This window comes from Plodia interpunctella, chromosome 21 (genome assembly GCF_027563975.2).
Source record: "Plodia interpunctella isolate USDA-ARS_2022_Savannah chromosome 21, ilPloInte3.2, whole genome shotgun sequence".
Taxonomy (NCBI): Eukaryota; Metazoa; Arthropoda; class Insecta; order Lepidoptera; family Pyralidae; genus Plodia; species Plodia interpunctella.
Window position 1 is genome coordinate 3,575,085 of NC_071314.1, and position 21,346 is coordinate 3,596,430.

General features: G+C 33.0%; 1 protein-coding gene across 3 annotated transcripts in view; it reads right to left on the reverse strand.

The window, feature by feature from the left end:
* LOC128679128 (uncharacterized protein) overlaps positions 1 to 21,346 on the reverse strand; it is a 71,187-nt gene that overhangs the window by 31,458 nt on the left and 18,383 nt on the right. For all 3 annotated transcript variants that reach the window (XM_053761156.2, XM_053761157.2, XM_053761155.2), the window contains one exon: positions 4,019 to 4,053. The gene's annotated coding sequence lies outside the window, so the exon portion shown is untranslated. The remainder of the gene's footprint in view (positions 1 to 4,018; positions 4,054 to 21,346) is intronic.

Below are 21,346 nucleotides of genomic sequence, written 5' to 3' on the forward strand. Positions count from 1 at the left end.
TTGGTGAAAACCGCATGAAAATCCGTGCAGTAGTTTTTGAGTTTATCGCGAATAAACAGACAGACGCGGCAGAGGATGGAATATGCGTAAGGATATTGATTGATGATTGATTGTATATTTTAAACCATATTAGCCAACTTCATTCAGATTTAGAAAAAGTGATCTCCTTAACTTCTTCATGAGTAAGTCGAGCAACAATAAATAACAATCATCGGCTATTGTCCACACAACAATGCTATAGTATAACCATTATTATCCTACAATATGTAGATAGCATAAGCTTAGAGATCGAGGGCACGCGGCCATTTCTCATACAGCGCCAAGTGAAATCATGTACTCTCGGTTTTTGCTATTATTTTCATTCATCATGGATGTAGCCTGTAGCTACGCTATAGAACATGCAACGTGAAATCTAGCTGTGCACTCCTATTTGGAGTTAAAATTCCTTTGAAATTATACGATTCACTATGATTCTAGCCTAGGAAATGGACTAAAAATATTTATCTAATTCAGTTATTAATATCTCATCTATAGATCAAATTTATTATTCCAGCCTTGACTTCTCAAAGTCCTTAACCAGAATCGAAAAATATTTGATTTATACTTAGAAAAAATTTTCAAAAAAATCGTAATTATCTATTGTTCTTAGAACAAAATTAAAACGAGTTTTGAGAACTTTCAACTCGCAGTTCAGTGAGAAAACATCGCCTGTGTTCCGGATACTTTGCCTCGATGAGGCGGCGCCTTTAATTTTTATTGTCAAGATATTTATTTATTTATATCTAAATTCCGGAATAAAATTGTGTGTTGTTGCAAATGAGATTTTTACACGAACTGGTAAAATTATCAGAGTACCGTAAACCGTTCGGTGTTCCCGTTACCGTCACTGTAACGGTTGCGCAACACCGGTGCAACCTTGATTTAATTACACGCTACCGATAACCGTTCCTAGGTTGATATACTGCTGGCACATATACATGGTGTTATTAGTGATGTAAACAACTTAGAGGAATATACGGCCGATTGGTGCAATTTCCTATAGCTGTTTCCCATTTGTAAGATGCTTTAGCGTCATAGTAATCATATTTTATATATTTTAAAATGATAATTTGGGTGCGTTTGAAGTCGCCAAATGGGAAACAAAGATGAGCTCTAGGCAAGGCTCGGTCTACACGCAAGTCCAAAAAAAAAAATGGCTATTCACTCTTACCTTGTTTTGTTTTTACTTGTATTCATATTGTTTTTAACACAATTCTATTTGCTACCCTTAGAGTCGAATCCGAAAGGGTCGTGGTCATAAAATGGAATGGATCACACACAACGACTTTCTTTGGTTTGGTGGCCTCTCCATCCCTTTCCTTTTCTCTATTTCTTAGAATAATGTGAATAATATATAAATTAAATAATAAACTTTTATTTAATATTGCTTTGAACAATTTATAAAATTAACCCGATAAATGCTCGAAAATATTCTTAAAAATCCACACCTAATATTTACGCGTGTACGATCAATCCAATCGAACGTACAATTACATAGAAAGTAACATTCCTGTAAATGTTATTAGTTAATTCTTAGAAATACAGATATTGGCACATGTAAGAGTGTGTACACAGCTAGGGCGTGTCAGCTAGAACAATGAGCAATTCTCTGGATTGCGGACGGAAGACTATACCCAGCACAATGCTGTCAAGCCAGCATATTATGGTAAGACGATTTTTTGTGACCCCATTCACTTTGATGTGTATATAGATCCACTTTGATTGATACATTCAAAATGCAAAATAATTTATTCTATTTAGGATGATACAAGTCATTTATTGGCGTAAAAAAATTTAGTCTACCGCAGACTTTTCTCCAAAGACTTTCAATTAACATATAGTGATTATTACATTGAATTAACTAGTTATAAACATGCAAAAGTACTTTGCGTAACCAAATTTTTCAAAGAAGTCTTGATGTCTTCAGGGAGAATATGCAATACAAGTTTCGACTCGGCCGAGAAATACTCGTAGAAGTACGAAAGCGGATCCTGAACTTCGAAGCTCTATGGCTGAGAAAGTCAACAGTAAAACCTCAGACGAGAGGGAGATTTCAACAAATCAAATAATTCTGAATATCATATAATTTATATTGGACATAATTTGTCTAATATATTATACCAGCGATATCATAGCGGTAAGACGTATGAAGGCGAAGTAAGGCCTTCTTCAGTCGTAGATCGTCGGAGCTCAAAGTCCGCTTGGTAATGAAATAGCCTATTAATACTCACTGAACTAAAGGAGTATCTATTATCACGTTAAACCGTATAAACGAAAATATCTAATTAAAACATAAACTACAATTTGCAAGTGAAAATCTATGCACTATCTATCATTAAACCGACCATATGATTATATTGCATGCGCTTACAATTTACTGATCATCTCTGATACATTTATGAATTTTTTGTGCATTTTTATAGCGAAATGAAAGTGGGAAACTGAGCGGAAACCTCCCCGGTAATCGTGCATGTTCCGCCATGTTGTTACTTTTTACGAGATGCTATTTCCTCTACAAATGATGCCTTGGAGAATAAACGAGAATTAAATACAATTAAATGCTTTTATCACTAAATTTAGCACGCAATTATTTATAATACCGATAAACAAATAGTCCATTAATTTGTTACGATCAAGATAATGGTTGCATTAATAAATTTATTGATAGTTGCTTATTTGGATAGAATGGCATTTTGATACAATACAACAACACACATTTTGGCACAATACGCTATGCTACTATTCCGAATTAGTTTAATATTTTTAGACGATAGTACGCATAGGAACTTGTGGGTTGCAAGTACCTACAGTCCATGAGGACCAGCCACCTATTAAGAAACACTATGCGTTGTAGACTTTTAAAATAATATATTTCAGTTTTCACACATACCTAAGTAATCCAATTCGAATGTCATTGAAATATTTTTAGTAAATTTTGCGAGAATGAGCAATAAAAATGCCTTCTAACATCCATACTATGCAAGCATCACAGATGATTCCATGGTTTTTCTATCGCAGATCAAAAAAGGCGGTATACTTTAATATTGCTCCGGAAAAATATAAGGATCCTACATTTTTTCGGAGCAGTATTACTATTCGAACTACTGACAATTTTCATACATTATAGAAAGAAAGAAAGAAAGAAAGAAAGAAAGAAAGAAAGAAAGAAAACATTTATTTGCCAAAAACATGAGTATAGTCTTACTAATTTGACAAATAAGACCACTTGTAACTTACCACTAGTATATTTCAACAAAAAAATTACGTGCAATAATACCATCTACTATTACGTGCAATAATACCATCTACTATTTTAAAACCACTGAGACACGATTATAACTTAGCAGATTCGGCACCGGACCGAGGTCCGGTTTAAAATTATATCTAACAACAGACTTTCAATTGTACTTCATATGGCGTCATAGCTTGGGAATGTTCGTAACAAGCACAGGTAACAAGTCAAAATATGTACCATTACTAAATTCACTGATTATTGGACAACAATATGTAAACAGTTACACGACAAACTGAAGTCAGTGTCACTACACTACATTTCCTCAAATCGATTAATGTAGGAAATAGTTATATCCAGAAAGGTAGTGAGTACTAAGGTAGGTAGTAACTACGGATAAAGTTGTTTGGTATTGCAAACGATTGTTTGTGGTAATTGCAACTATTTTCAATCTTTAGTTTGTTTGCTCTGGATAAAAATCTTCAATAACTCACTCCAAAATCATACTGTGGATGTCGTGCGTGTCGACTATGGGATAATAAGTCTTGACAGCTAATAGGTGACAACAGGATTACCCAAAGAGGGATGAGGTGACATCAAGCATTCATCGTACAAAAGTTGAATATTCAAAATAAAAAGATTTTTCAAGCATGGAGACAAGGTGTCACAGCCACAAATGCAGCGAGTAACACGCGGTATGAGAGTGAGAAAGAACTACCGTGAAACTATATTCTATTAAAGACTTACCTTCAATGCGGTATTTTTATTACGCCGAGATTAATCTGCAACAAATAAAATTAAATTCATTACTTAAATGAAATAGCACATATTATTATGTGTGTTATGACAGTTGGGTTTACGCCGGGCAAAAACTTTTATGCCCGGGAGTAAACCTATCTCTACATGCGATACAAGATAAATTAATTATACGAGTGGACAGGCTATTAAAGGAAGTGAAGCAACACGGTTGCCGACAGATGAATACATGTGTTCAAAGAGAATGGAGTTAGCCTCTAGATACCACTGAAATGTAGGAAAAGTATCTAATTGATGTTTGCCCATACTTAGACTGTAATGTTTGTTTGTTGTTGCGTAACTGCTGATGCAAGTAAAATATAAAAAAAATAACAAATAAAAAATATAACAAAACATAAATAAACATAAAAAAATAACATAAACTATGTATTAAAATAAATTGTGATATTCTTGTGACTTTACACTACTTTTTATATGTATGAGCGACTGTCATAGTATGATAGTAAATTAGATCAAGCATGAAAATAATCTAATTTATTATGAAAGAACTATGATTATGGATTTTTTTTATACTAAAAGCATAAATATTAGATGTTATATTATTCAGAGTCCTGAAATTAAAATTGTAATATTTATTTCAAAGTAGCTTTTGCCATTTTCACATCCAAATAATTTATTCAGAAATTAGACCTGCACAGGCACTTTTTCTCGTCAATTTTTATATTTATAGTTATTTCTCACAAGCTACAAACTACTGGTATTTCGGAACGACCACTGCTGAGAAGAAATGCCGAAAGAAACTCATTTGAACAGTGTTGGTCCCTACGTATATTGAATTTACTATTACGTATATTGAAACGAAAGCAGGCGACACATAAAATATCGTGGTCATAGATTAAGATGCACTTCAGAATGTAGTTTAATTATCTCTGTGAAATAGACTCCTTATCACGCGTGGGTAGCCTCAAGTAATAGTTAGCTAATGTAAATCAAGCGATTAAGAGTACTTACCTATCTATGCACTAAGAGCAGAGCCAGGTAACGTTATCGGTCGTTCACCTTAGATAAGGACATTAGCATATCAAGCTAGACCTTATGTGCATTGGAGCAGTTCAAGTGGGTTTAGATAAAAACTAGAATTTAGTATGACCTTCGCTTCAGAGGAAATTTAAAATCGTTTAAGGGAGTTTGTTTATAATAAAAGCTCACCTCAATATAATTCCTTTTATTTTCTTGATTTTTCATAAATGAAACATAATTTTTATTTTTCAGAAATAAATAATATAATTTCAGGACTCAAATTTCCTTATAATTTATTTATATTAATTTGAAATAACTCGAAAGACACAGCATAATATTCTTTCAATGTGTGAACTGTTTGAAATTCGCACACAGATTGAGCCGGTTGACGCGAGTGCAAAGTGTTTTGTCCAATCGCCATCCCCACCATACGATTTGAATCATACCGGATGTTGTCAATTTAAAATTATTCAAATAATATTTTATTTCTTTATTAATTTAGGAATATATATTTCTTATTTTTTGTAATATAAGTAAATAAAAAATGAGATTTTTGTATAGATACTGATAAATATTCGACGGCGGCTGAAGGGTGCTTGCTTGTTGCCATATAGAAATTCATTTGTAATATTTCTATTTATAGTTAAAAAGCTAGAATACAACAAAGGTGATTTTATTTCTGTTTTTATATAGATAATGGTACTGAACCCTTGGTGAAGACGTGCCACTCGCACTAGGCCGGTTTAATTTTAATTTCTAGCTCTTTGGTTATACACTTACTTCACATATTTTCTTGACGACGAATCAACGCTTAATCAAATCAGCAATGCCTTTGTTATTAGGTAATCTTCATTTATCTGAATGTATAATCATACTCGTAATCAGGTCGTGTAACGCTTCTATTAAAAATTTAAACAATCAATAAACTAACATTATGTTGCACAGATAAATAATAAAAACCCAAATTAATACCGAGCTATTCATAGCGTAATAAAGTTCATTAGGATTATTGAACATTAAGAATAATTCGCGCCAATGAAATCTGTAACATAAAGATCGTATCGCAACGATATCAGTTTCGTCACACATGCAATAGAGACAATGATGGTTGTACTGGCTATTTTATTAATACATACTTAGTGGCCACGACCTACGCGACTATTAGATCGCGCTTGTGAAATTCACACAAACACCTAATTTGCGTACCGATAGCAAATACATCAAGCTAAAATAAAATAAAAAAATCAATGTGACGTTCCACAGGTAAAGATACCTCTTGGTCGATTTATAATTATGCATATTTCTGTAATCTGCTACTCAAAAACTATTCAGATCTAAAATAAAAACACATGCATAAAATTCTCGTCCATAAGGTACCTTCGTTCGTAGTAAGTCACATATTTTTTTAAATTATAAATAATTATTTCTAATTATACTTGATAATATACCTGATTATCTGATCCAGGAATAAAAAGGCTTTGTTGACTTATTTAGTCAATATTTAATTTTAGAAATTTCTGCAAAAAAATTAAATATGTTATATATTTTCTTTTTTGAAAATGAAATTTGAATTATTATTTATAATTAATTACGAAAATATAATTTCCTAGCTATTTTTCTTCGATTTTATTTTTCAGACTGTACGAAACGACAATGTGCTGCAAATTATTCCACACGAGAGCGTAGGTATATCGTGCTTGCAACTGGTCCAAGGTTCGATACTCGGTACGCACAAATAACGCACATTCCACGTTGTATTAGCCATTAAGTGATAATTTGAGGTGCTTACAACCGAACTCTTGGCCAATCAATTTAAGAGAAATCGTTATAGGCAGCAAAGTGATACTTAAATATATTTATATATATTGCATGTTTATTGCAATATTAATAAGTTAAGTTTTGAAGACTGTAATTAAGCTGATTTTTTTTAATTTGATTTATTTTTTAATTTTATATAAATTTTGTAAACGTACGAAAGTAAATTTGTATAGAAACTGTCTAACTTAGATTAATAAAAACTGTAACAGATTTTAACGTTCATAATATATTACTAAACTTTCACTGGCTTTTAGAAATGTTAAGAATGTAATATGAAGTGATAATAATCGTAATTCTGTAATGAACTGCCAACTATCAAAGGCGGCTTGTTACGTTAGTTTAACTCGTAACAGATCAAATAGTTACAGAAATATGTACATAACCAAATGTTTCATGATGACTTTGCAAAATGCATTTACAAGTACATATTCAAATGTCAGTGTATGAGATGTATATTAAAAAGAATATTATTTATTTACGAACTAACTACAGTCCTGGATTCCGCCCACAATTTCAGCAAAATCCATCATGTAGGTATACATTTTGCGTCAAAAAATAACAAAAATACACACACCTTCAAAAACCTTGAATCTTGTACGAGGCGACTGGAACACAAACCCTTAACAGTTGATAGGCAACGATAACATTCCCAAAGAGGGTGGACGGCAACCAGCCGCCCCGGTTGTAAAAATGATAACCAAATGTTCCAAATTTAATGTCAATTTTTTTACGCTAAATATGGGCTTGTGGGACGTCCCAGCTCCGAATGAAACCTAATACGCGAAGATGAGAGAGAGATGATAAATTAGCAGCATTACCACAGTGACAAAAGAAATGGACAAACAGGTTATAAAGAGGTCATAAACTCGAAAAAAATTCGTATAAATGTACCCGTCACCACCACACCCAAGGGACAACATGTTACGTGCGTAGCTTCCACTTTCTCGGTAATTTTTCCTTTTACGGTTTTGTCGTGTCACTGTATTCGTGTCAACTCATTACATTATACTTTATATAGTCATATTATATCATTGCATAGTAAAAAACAGAGTCGCCCTTTGCGTGCCTGTCTGTTTATAAGCTTTCGGATTTTGTTGCAGTTTTCACTGTGATTTAGACAATTTTTACCTGAAGGTTTATACAATTATACATACATCAATTACTCCGTGCAAAGCCAGGTCAGGTCGCTAGTTACATGAAAGTAGAATTCAATCAAAGTGTTTTTATCTAGGTATAACTAGCGACCCGTCCTTGCTTCGCTGGCTACTCGTAAAACCTTAAGAAATTATATATGTCGCAGTAAGATAGAAAAAGCCGTACGGAATATAATTATATGCCGGAACATAGTTATAAGAAAGCAATTTATTACAATCTTACTAGGCATATATGATGGTGATGACAATAATTTGAAAACCTAGCACAGAGAACAAGAGCTACAGGGGGCACAACCCACCCACGAATACTTTCCTGACCGTTTAAATAACACCCTTGTAAAAATAATCGTATTTCGTATTTAAATCTACAATATTTACAATTGCAAAAAGTTATTGATTATGAAAAAATTTCGTACTTGTCAGTTTCGAGGCAATATAAAATGCCCTCGCAGCCGCCTCCGCCGCACCCCGCACTACAATTCTACAATTATTTCACTGAACTGAATCTTGTAATATAGTTATATCACTAAACTTGAACCGTTTTATAATTATATACCTAGTAAGATAGTAATAAAATGTTTTCTTATAACTATGTTACGGCATATAATTATATTCCTAGGGATTTAACTATATTACGGCTTTTTCTATCTTACTGCGACATATTCACCTAAACCTTATGGAGTCATTTTATTTATTTAAAAAACACATCTGTTGCGTAGTTTTGAAGATATTATATATAGAAAGACGCACAGCGTAAAGCGACTTTGTTTTTTATACTATGTAAGTAGTGGATAGATTTTACCGCTGAAAAGTCACACAAAAAAGTGATTGTTTCTGAAAACGTTTTTCAGTTTCATTAGTTCCGTAATAAAATTTGTCTATTTCTATGCGCATTCGTGTGATTTAAAAAAGTTTAATTAGATTACGTGCTCGATTCAATTTATAACACTTTTTGCTCGATATAATTGGACATAAATGGTGCAATCAACAACAAACCTTATCCAATTCAAGGTTTAAGTGTTCGTTTCCCGCGGATAAATCTATCTAGAAACGAGTCTAGACCGGTCCCGGCTGGGCCTAGGTAACGGGATGCGTAGGCAAGGGTTGGGGCAGAGGAATTTCTATTAAATTAAATGTCAATATAATAGTATTGTGTACACAACTTTATCCTTCTCTCATTTTTTCTAATTAAAGCTATGTGACACGATTTTAATTATTTACCTTTGTTCCGCTGACTATCTGTCAACCCTTTGTAATATTTTTTTTGATTATTTATAATTGCTATCGTAAATGTCAAGATTTGTAGCTAAAACAATTTTTTTAATGAATATATGTGTACAATTTCGCTTCAAGAAGAAAGTTAGTAGTTATGGCTTTAGGCAAAATTCTCGGCAATTATTTAACAATTATGACAAGTTTCACTTACTTGTAGCATTTTAGAGTTCATTAACCCGCTTTAATGTTTAGTTGAAAACTTGAAAGTGAGATTTAAAGTTTATTTATTACCTGCCAGTATTGTTTCGTCGTGCTATAAAACTGCCTACTTTGCCTAATATTTTTTTGTTTTGGTAAAAGGTTTCGTTTAGCTGATAGATCACTCCCACAAGTTGATAGAGAAAAGCAATGTAAGTATTAAATAAAAATAAAAGTGAGAATTTCTATGCAGATCTACTTGCAACTAAATAATGCTAAAAATTCTAAAATAGACCTAAAGATTTTTAAAGCCATTTTGAAGAAGTTGCTTCGTAAATAAATCATACTTAAAGATTTGATTTATGGGACAACCTATGGTCGAATATGATAGTTACCATTAGGTAAATAATACTTATGCATTTTTGATGAAAGAAAGAGAAAATTATTCGGCTAAAAACAAGTTATAAACATATTACAATTTTACATGTGCCTAACAAATAAATTTCTACTGATGTATACAAAACAAGATGAGATCATTGCCGAACAGGTTGCTAGCTCAGCTTAGAAAAAAAAAAAGAAATGTATAAAAATGATAGGTGACTATGGTTACAAATCTCTGTTTTGAGTCTATCTGGTTAGGTCTATCTATGATGATAAAAAACAGAATTGCGATAGCCCTGAAAAGGGACACGAAGGTCTACGTACAGGTAAGTAAGTACCTACGGGATGTTTGGTTTGAGGTCTTACGCGTCCTCTTATTTACGACACGATGGCTTTGTAGGTCTGAAGTTTATTAAGTATTATTTAAAAGTACTAAAATACTTATTATTTGCGTCCAGTAAAAGGGCAGTTAAATCGAAGGCTCGTACTTTGATGTCAAGACTTATTTTAGTGGTTGTGGTCTCCCATGCTCTCCCTTGGATGGAGTACGAGGCGATTAAGGGATACGTTGCTTTAGCAGCGGATATGCTACCCTTTTAATCGCTAATATTTGTGAAACTTATATAAAAATTTGAGTCACTTGAAATTATTTAAGAGATAAGTCAACAGCACATAAACCTATCTAAATTCATTGTAAATTAGCCTCATTTACCGCGTCATAGAGATGCCTGCATGCGACTTTATTTTCAGTTTCTAATTCTATAATGTAGTTGCAACTTTTTAGAATCAATACAGGGTTTTATTATTTTTATTAAGTTATAAATGTCGTTTCCTTTTTTGAAAAATAAAGCATTGTACCTAGATATGAGCCTAGATGATGTTAGAAATTAAACTTCTGTTTCTGTCAGGTTTTCAGTATTACGGCTTTCTGAACGAAGAATAGTGTATGTATATAGTCTAGACTGTTTCTAGTTACTATGTGGTATTGTAGTATTGTATAGTTCCTATAGCATAGTATTATAGCCCTGCATGGATCTTTACAAACGTAAAAAATCCATGCAGGGTTAATTAACCTGACATGCGGTCGACGTACCTATTTATGTATTAGATAATAAAATATGTTATGTAATACAAGCAAAAAGTTGTGGTGAGTTGCGGGCCAGGAGCGCTGTCATCGACCGCGCCCGTTACTCTAGGTGTCGCCATAGACTATATAAATGGTGATAAATAGAATTGACACTTTAGAGGCGGGCTGCCCACTCGGCCATACAAAAAGAGAAAACGTTGTTCTTCCTTTATTCGATCTGGATATTTTTTTTCGTATTTACTGATTACATTGACACCATAAAATATGAGCTTTATAACAATTGTTTCAAATTTCCGATTACCTCAATTTTATTGGGACCTATATTACCTATTGTATTACTTCAAATTTATTGGGACCTTAAAATCGTAATTTTTGTGATTGAAACTTCATCAAAGTTAGCCGTTTGTATAATAAAAAATAATTATTAAAAAAAAACTTACAAATCTATTATGCTTAAGCAAATCTAAGAGATCTGTCATGATTTAATTAGTGAAAAACGCCTTTAATAATTACTTACTATAATAAAATTTTAATAAGAATTGACATAAGAGCTGGCATTGACTAAGTAATATTTACTTACTAAATTGTGGTTAGTAGATTCCGTAAAGGCATCAAATACATACATGATTGGTTAACCACAACTATCTTATCATTTCATAGCTAGACAGTTATTTTGCAATTTATTCCGAAATTATGAAGACCATTACATGTTCGTGGTATATATATACGCTGACGTAATCTATGTGATGGAAATGGTCGCTAAAGATGCGGTTTCAAAATTTGTTTCTTTTCTAATCTTTCATCTCGGAGATTTAATATTACATCAATTAATAAAAACGATTTTATGGCTTATATTTGTATGTCTTCAACCATCATACATGTCCTTTTATTTGTTCCATCTTAGTCTTAAGTCGTCTGTCTACGAGTTAAGACTTAAACTTTTATTAGCACATCATACAAACCACCCAAAATAGTCGTTTTATTAATATTTTGGATGGTTTGTATGATAAAGTTAATAAATCTACAAATTTATTGGAATTGAAAAGAGAATCACGGTCTCATTGCACGAAACCTAAGCATTATGAAGGAGATGCATGAGATATCAGTGTGTAATTACAATGTCGTCACGACAGTCGCCATTCCTCCAAGATGGCGTAGGTTATTATATTAATCACAGCGTCAACAAAATTGCGCTTCAGTGGCGTAGCTAATGACCATGGAACTTGGTGCAAAACTGATCTGGAGGCTCGTGTCGATGAAAAAAAGTCACTTGTTTGCTTGTGAGGGCTCCCTGAGCTTAGTTACCATACTAGCAGGGTACATGTGCAAAAAAATCTATAGAAATATATGTGACGAAAGAAAGAAAGGTGGCTGTACACGCCACCGGTCAGCACTCCGGTAGCTGCGCCACAAGCTCTTCCTAGCATTTTCTCAAAGGAACAGTTATGCGGCATCGCGACCCGTTCAGAATTTCAGAGCTATCTTAATCAAGTCATTAAAGAAGTGCTATTACGCAAATTACAAGATTTTTCATTTAGATGTAATAAGTGGAGTAACAGTACTACTTACTATAGGACTACTGTGCGCTACTACTATTAGATAACAATCTCTTAGGAGACTCGCCTTAATTCCTTGTGGAAAACATCAAACACAAGCCTAAGAAGCCATTTATTCTATGTGGGTGTTGTTAGACTGTACCATGAAAAAAATAGACCCATTGCCATTTTGTATAAACGTTCAAAATAAAAATTCTTGAATACGTATTTGGCCATACCCTTCTGTATTACCAAAATGAAATTCTTTGACGAATAAATTTCGAATGGGTCATGAGCGCGCGACGTGAATCGATTTGAATAGGTGCTTTTTGCGACTATTAATGCAATACGGCGCTTGCGGAACGTTTAGCCTCTCGTTTATGGTGGACCATAGATATATTTGAAGAAAAATTGCAAAGTCAACTTTTGAATCAACTTTTGAAAGTGCAAATTTCCGTTAACTTTTACAAGGTCAAAAACCTGTAGATAATTTAATGAGGTACTTATACTCTTTTCAATCTCTAGACTTATGTGAATGTAGACTTAGATATTTCTGCATCCCTAGGGAAAATATATGCTCAATAACTTGGCTATCTGACAAATTGAAACCATTTATCGATTGAGATAACAAACGTACTCAAGTAAACAAATATTTGAGACATTCTTTCGCTGACATCAAACTAAAAGGTTTCGATATGTGATTTATCATCTTATCAACTACGTCCACATGCCTTTACTATCTGTGCAAGATTTAGCCATAGCATTTCCGTCATTTTGCAATAAAAAATAACCACATACATGGAATTTTAACTGAACTACATGTTTAGATAACAGTTATCAGGTAAAACGACATTCCGATCGATCAATTTTATTTTGATTTTCATTTTTTCCTGTCAAATCATTCGCGCCTCGTTAGTGTATTGTACTTATTAACAATTCTCTAGATTCCTTGAAGCATCTTGAGAAAGAGATATTATTGAAATTATTGACATCTTGATTTGGGAGCAAATGATAAACAAAGAATGTGCCAGCTTCACCTTCTGCACAGATCGTAAAAGTAAATGAATATTTAATGATATAAACTAGGGCTTGTTGCGGCCAATTCCAGGCAACACCGAACCCGGGTAGCGACGGATATTCGGCCATCTTATTCTACTTCCGGTAGACCCTTGCTCGCCTTATACTCTTTGTACATAACCAGATAATATAAATTATTTTTATAACACAGTGACTATTTATTATACAATCCAAAACATCACATTCATCTAATCTATTCAGGGCTTCTTCTCATAGACGATAGCTTAGTAACCTGTTACTTTCTCAATTCCACCATTAAGCTCGCTCGTGGACTTTTAGCTCTGTCTATGTCGTATCTATATCGACACCAATTTTCCTACGTATATTTGAACATGAGTGTTTAATCAACCTAATGTATTTTAACAAATAAACAATCATGTTCTTGCCTGTGGAGCTGCCTCCATTTACTAAACTTATCGCCCCCTAAATATACTTGACACAAATGTGCATTTCAATCAAAGAAACAAATTAATTTACTATTAAGGACACATATTCTACATAATATTGTCTATCACATGCCACCGTAGGCAGCTCCTCAATTAACATTCGATCAATGTTAAGATGTCGAATTTATATTTGATTGAAAGGCATGTGCTATTGTGTTCTCTTCAAGGCGTATGGTTGCATCATTGGAATAATTTGAGTGTCTTTTTATATAACTGCTGGATTGATAGGTCAATTAATTATGAGTAAGGTTTAAAAAACATGCTCATAAAAGTTAATGATGTTGATATTAAGTATTAGGTATTTGTTAAAAAATATATCCAGAAATTAGGTAGTGGAGAACATGAATATACATATATTTAATTTTCTTTACTTTTTAAAGGACACATGACCCTGACTGACTAAAATTCGACTGTAATAATGGTAAGTCTTAGTTAAGACATGCTTATGACTTAACATTAACACAGAGTACCATCGAGAAGTTATAGCATCGAGAAACTATTGAGACACGTTAACATAATCGTCTCTCGAACCTGAAACTGTTACGTGTCGCTAACTCATACCTATGAATGAGTTTAGAGTTTTTAATTTTTTTAACCTTTTGATGACATACCCCACTGTTGGGTAAATTTGTTGAGGTCACCCTGACATCTACTTGGTCAGCCTTTAGCACTCAGGTACTCAAAATTGGCTAATTTTGGTCTATACTTTTAAGTCTATACTTATAATTAAAACCATATACTGTTTCATTACTCGTTGATAAAGTATCTGATAGCTTACATGTAACATATCTAAAAGATAGCGTTAAAAACTGTTTCACAAGTGTTAGATGAGGCTAACTGGCCAGATTTTTATCGTCAGATTACAATGAAATCTTTAAGTCAATCCTCCAAAGAACATTCATTCCTTATTGACACCAATATCGCAGTAAAGTAATATGTTTTACTCGTTCAGCAAGCCTCAGGGTACCTTTGGCAATTCCTGATAAATCTCCATAAATTGTAGAGTATTAGCAGGTTCAATCATATCTGAATAACGGACAGACCGGTACGTGCTAACGGGATTAGTTAATAGGATTTAAAACGTGTTAGCATTAGTCGATATTTCGAATGAGATACAGTTAATCATGTGCATTTTGTGCTAGTATTTATAAGCTACAAGCTGTACGCGACTCCGCTCGCGGCATCTTCTTCATGACGCGTCAACCCGTCTAAATTTACGCCCCCCAAACAGAACTATATATGATGTCAGATAGGTCTTTCAGTGTGCAGGTGGTAGGACACATAGGGTAGGACAATAAGGTTTTTTGCGAAATTTAGGGTATATAGGCGGAATCACATGACTCATCATATTATTCTCTGAAATACCATAATCATTTGATGTCAGGTCCTGGTGTCACGTGCTTAATACATGAACTAAGTAAATTATACAACCGTATGGCATAGATTTGTATGAATTTGTATAAGTAGGTATGAATTACTGAAATATTTACATATATAAGTTTCAATGAAGGTTAAATGTGTTGTGGGTTAAACGCGTTTGGAATTTTAGTTGATGCATTTACAAATAAGTACAATTGATCATTGTCTGATTTCTTATGAGGCCCTTAAGGGATTAAAAAACCTTGACAGCCTATAGGCAACAACAGCATTCTCAAAAAGGATTGACATCAAAGGTAAAATCAGCTCAATCATACAAAATTTACACTTTTCATGCGTAGATTGCATGTGGAAGATATAAGTATAGGCAAAGGTAGATATACCTAATAACGTTAAGTCTAAGTATATTGCAAATACCCGACAGGGTTCATATTGCACCTATTATGCAAACAGTGTTAGCTAGCTAAGAGAACTGATGTACAATATGAATGGCAATAAACGATTTGAATTGAAAAAATAATAATAATTGAATATAAACTTAAAAATTAACTTGAATGAGTAGATACCTACCTACACTACTGTGGGTCAATGGAAATCATAAGTTCATCTATCATTCATTACTTCGCCTATTTTGTATGCTAATAGTTGCCATACGAAAGGTAATTGTTTAAAATCTTTAATGCAACGCCTTTCGCTCACGGTTTGTGGAAATTTCGGGAAAACTGTTTATACTTGCCATGCCTCGTTTTACAAATGCCGTGCATACAAAAGTAAAATGTAAGGTCTAAGGTATATACTTCTTACCTTCCATCCTGGTCTGATCAAATCGAAAACATAGTATCCTCCCGCGTAAAAGGTATTCTCCTCATGGGCGATTGTTAGCAAGTTGTCTACTTTTATATTAATAGGCACTACCTTTATACTACCCCTGGCTTTATTTCTTCTCCTATCCATCCACACGGGGCGTATGTTGATGTAAATAAAAAACAGACTATCTGCTAACCATATCCGTGCAATAGAATGGACATAGAATGCGACAAGTAGGCGCACGCGCCGAAGGTGAACCGCACTTCACTCCTGACATCACTATTGTTTCTGTGCTGGATAGAAAATTACTATATTTAACTATATTTATGTATGACATAGGTTTATTACAAACTTATGTACTTACTACAATCTATAATAACTACGTAATTGTATTGCTATGCTGTTTTTTTGTTCCTAGATCTTAAACATTATTTTTTGGCAGTCAAGAATGTAATGGAAACTAGTAAGAAAATCGAAGAAAAAACATGATACCTTAACAAATAAGTAAGGGTTCAAAAATTTACTCCTGCAGATATATATATAAATATTTTTAAAATTTAATTAGACTAAGAAAATAAATTAAAAAAAGCTTTATTCGGCAAAAAAGAACAAGTTATAAACACATTACAATTTCTTATCAACAAATACATTTCTACTGATGTATACAAAATTTGATCGTTGCCGAAAAGGATGTCAGCTCAGCTGTATTCTGTGGCATGAGCCTTTGCGCTGATTTTCAGATGGGCCTTTAAATTTAGAGCAAAAAATATGATTAATATTCGACCATATATCACTCTTAGTTTGTGGGTCTGTTTGTTGATACCAACCTCTTTTATGACTGCCATATTCACTGTTGTATCAATATGCTAATATCTTGTCCTTGTGTCGTCTTGACACGAATACCGGTGGACTTCGGATTTGCATATGTTTATTTGTTTGTTAACATCTCCGTGACCTTATACTAGGAATGTTAGAGAAAATGGAAAATCAACTGACTGGTACATACATGACATAATTATTTTTATAGTTGATACATTTTATAATTAATCATAATTGCTAAAATATTGGGAACCGGATTTTTTAGATCTACTTATTATTTTCTACAATCGTACGTCTGATATTACATGTGTACACCCACGCCAGTTACTAATTTCTAGAACCAATATTTTTGTATGATAGTCAATTATGTCGTTTTAGGTTATCTTTTCAACATAATTTTCATACACCATTCACCCCACATTTAAGTTGATTTGAATAGGATATTTAACTACATGTATACCAAAATTCATCAAAAGCGTGATTTAGCCGTGAAAGCGAAGAGACAGACATATAGGCAGACTTTTGCATTTATAATAATAGTATGGATTTTATTTTTTTATACGTAAACAATATAACGATGTAAATATAAAACTATTATTATTATGTTTATAATAATTCAAACATTTTTATAAGTTCTCAAATATTTCCAAACGATCGCTATTTACTAAATCGATCTGCTGTGTAATTTTTAGACATTTTAGCAAGTGCATGTAAAACAGTTACGCATTTGTACTTAGCACAATGCTAAGTTTGTTGTAACTTGTAACGTAGTACGAATCGCCACAACTTTGGCAGCTCAACAATATGTATTCCTATGTTAGCAACAACGAATCAAAGTTACAGAAACGCTTTTAAAACATAACAGCCATAGGAGAAACAGTAACTGTTTTTTTTAAGTATCCGTTATTAATTATATATAAATTATATATATATAAAATATTTTTTTTTAAATATGGAAAAAACTATTTTTCCAGACTATAATGAAATCTGTACATATGAGATATAAAAAAAATATGTTGGGTCTTCATGGGAAAAATAGCCAAAACATTTTTTTTTTAATTTTTCAATACATACTTAATACTTATATTACTCGTTTAATAAGACAGGATAACACGACAACAAAGATTATCTAACAGTCCAGAAACTCGGCTTAATGACAAAGCGAGACCCAAGTTTTTTCGTTCGGCAACAATGGTAAAAAAAAGCGCATTGGAATGCGACTGGTCCGAGTCACCTTGAGTGGAGGGCGACCACTCCACTCGGCGCAATGGTACAGTATCTTAACTCAGCCCGTGAGCTCTATGTGTGTCTCTGACCTTATATTTAGTACTACAAATAGGTACATACCCATGTACCTTTTAACTTTTATTATACAGGGCGTTAAAATATACTCATATACTCATACACATATGATTTTAACGCCCTGTATATAACAATGTCAGATAGGGATTCTTTATGCAAACTTTTATGTAATATACTTACATATTATAAAATAAAACTCCACTGCCGCGTCTGCGTATTTGTTTGTGATAAGCTCAAAAACTAATGCATGAATTTTCATGCGGTTTCCTCCAATTGATAGTGTGATTCCTAAGGAAGGTTTAGGTGTATAATTTATTATGTATTTACTTGAAGCTTATAAATGATCTACCCAAGGTATTATATCTCATGTAACCATGAGATACCTTGGGTACCTCGTATATAGTACCTTGGTATAATACCTTGCTCTTCATCTATAAGTACAGTTCATTCGGTATATTTGTTTTTAATTTGTGCATACCTTTTTATTTTTTGCTTAATTCGGCACAGGTTACACCGGCCGTGGTCACAGAAGAAGCAACTGAATACTAAAACATCCAATAAACTTATCAGTTAGCTGTAGCTTTTACTTGGGGTCAACAGAAACCGGTAGGAAGTCCTCATTTCACCGCATAGTGTGACGACGACGTTTATAACACGTTTACGTTTCAATACTTTTAAAGCTTACTTACTACTAATTTAAAATATATAAAAGACGGCAAATCATTGAATCTTTGCCTGTAAGAAAATGAAATACACATGTTTATTAAATTGGTATATAAATATACATACCTCATCCGCATTTTGCTTGACTATAGTCAATATACCTGTACAACAACTGGCACTAGATATAAATGTGTCCTACATATATATGTAAGTTCCGGATTGTTATTTAGAATCGAAACGTGAAAAAATTTGCATGCACATGCAAATTAATAGCCATATCGATCGGCTCTCAAATGATTGATCGAAAAGATGAAATAAGAATCACGACATTGCTCTCTCGATATTGCATCGATTACGCAACCGATTTTCCGGAAGAATCGATTCGTAGTATCGAGTGAATACCGTAAGTCGGTCAAGCGCTTGTCAAATCGGACGATGAATCGGCCCGGGTCAGCAAACGAAGTTCAATGTAAGTTGAAAAACATCGGATAATTAGAATAACAAAAAAAGCGTGGACCTAAGTTGCTAGCATGGACTTAATCGCAACATACTAGTTTCGTTAATGTCCTATGAAAAATGCTGGTGGGTATACAGTCAGCATACCTATACATAAGGCGTCGGTACATAGGTATATGAAGTAATTGTTTTAATAAAGTGCTCTTGATAAGGACAACATTTTTTGTTGCTATCACTACAATCCGTGTGATAAAAAAGTTTCTAAATTACTAAAACGAGACAAAATATAAATCACAACATTCCAACACCTCCAGAAACGCGTTAAACCGTACTGCCTCTTCTACATCGGCCATGATCGCCACAATTCGACGTACATTGCATCGTTTCGATGTAAGCTTTGAGTCAACCAAGCAATGTAAGTCGAAATACAACGATTGTGACCAGTTAGTGTAAGTTCCAAGACACCGTAACACGAAGCAACCAGGATGGAGCAACCATATTGAATTTACAAAAAGGAAACAAAGATCATAAAAGTGTAAAAAAAAAAACACAGGCACGCGATCGAATCGAACTTGCACCATTAACGTGCCTGACACACCTACCTGTCCAGAAAAGGATACCAGTACAGTCGTCGTCAAAAATGGTACTCCAATTTAAAACATTGACAATTTCAAATAATTTGGTTGGTTACTCTTTTATCAAATTAAAACTTATTAAAATTTACATCTTTTTGATCGTGTGGATTACAAAACTAATTAACTTGTTTTGATGTCAAAGCATATAAACAGTCTGACGTTATTAATTTCTCAACGATTGATTTATGCTTTGGTCCTCGTAAAGTGGGTGAAACATTTATTATTTATAAGTTAAATTACTCCAAGGTAGCACTAAATTCCGCAAATTCATTTCATTTTAATGAAATTATCTTTTATACTAGACGGTTATTTATAGATAAATAACATGAATTACGAAGGCAAAAAAAAAAAAGAGCCACTAAAATAAATATGGAGCTAAAACATATTTGAAGCCGAGCATACCGAAACGATATACACCCGAATAACTTCGCGCTCTGAACGAATATTACAGATATAAATATACTAAAAGGTAACAGAATTTTGTTAGTTCGATATTATTTCTTCTTTAAATTTGTCTATATTTTTGCAGTGATTACAATTATGATGTTATTCCTCACCGGTAGCCTTTTACAAATCTAATGTCAACAACTTTCACAATTTTTTCTATAAATCTTAAAATAATATTCATAGGATTTCAAGAAGTGGGCATCAAACCACACACACTTTAAGTATTACAAAACTCATCTATAGCAGATGATGTGGCAGAAACTTTATCCCAATAAATCTTTATAAATGATGTTGCTTATATGTAAGTAGCACCAACAAACAATTTTTATATCCTTTTAAATGGGAAGAACTGTACAAATTCTTAAAAATGTGAGACTTGTTTCACTTGTTTTTACCTAACTGTCGAAAAAAACAACTAGAGAAAATTCTTAGAAAGTATTTATAAAAATTTTTAGTCATCAAATAGAAATATAAATCGGAGAAAGTGTAAAGAAATGAACTAGATACTTTTCAATTTGTAATAGATAATGTACACGATGTGACGTCAACCATTCAATATGATTTGTGTAGTAGCTATTTCAAAATGATACCTATTTACTTTTGAAATGGAATTCACAGCGGGAAATGGTATACAGTTCTATTACTATTCCGTTTAACGTTCTATAAGCGCAGTAATTATATCTTTGGAATTCCAATTCTCGTGGACATAAAATAATTCTGAAGAAGTTACTTGTATATATATAACAGCATAGATCAACAAAAAGTAACCTCGGTTTACCGTCGCCGTATTCATTCGCGATGTGCAATAATTTTTGTATAAAATAAAATGTAACGAATTATCAACTAGTAGAACAATCCATACTATTGTTATAAAGAGGTAAG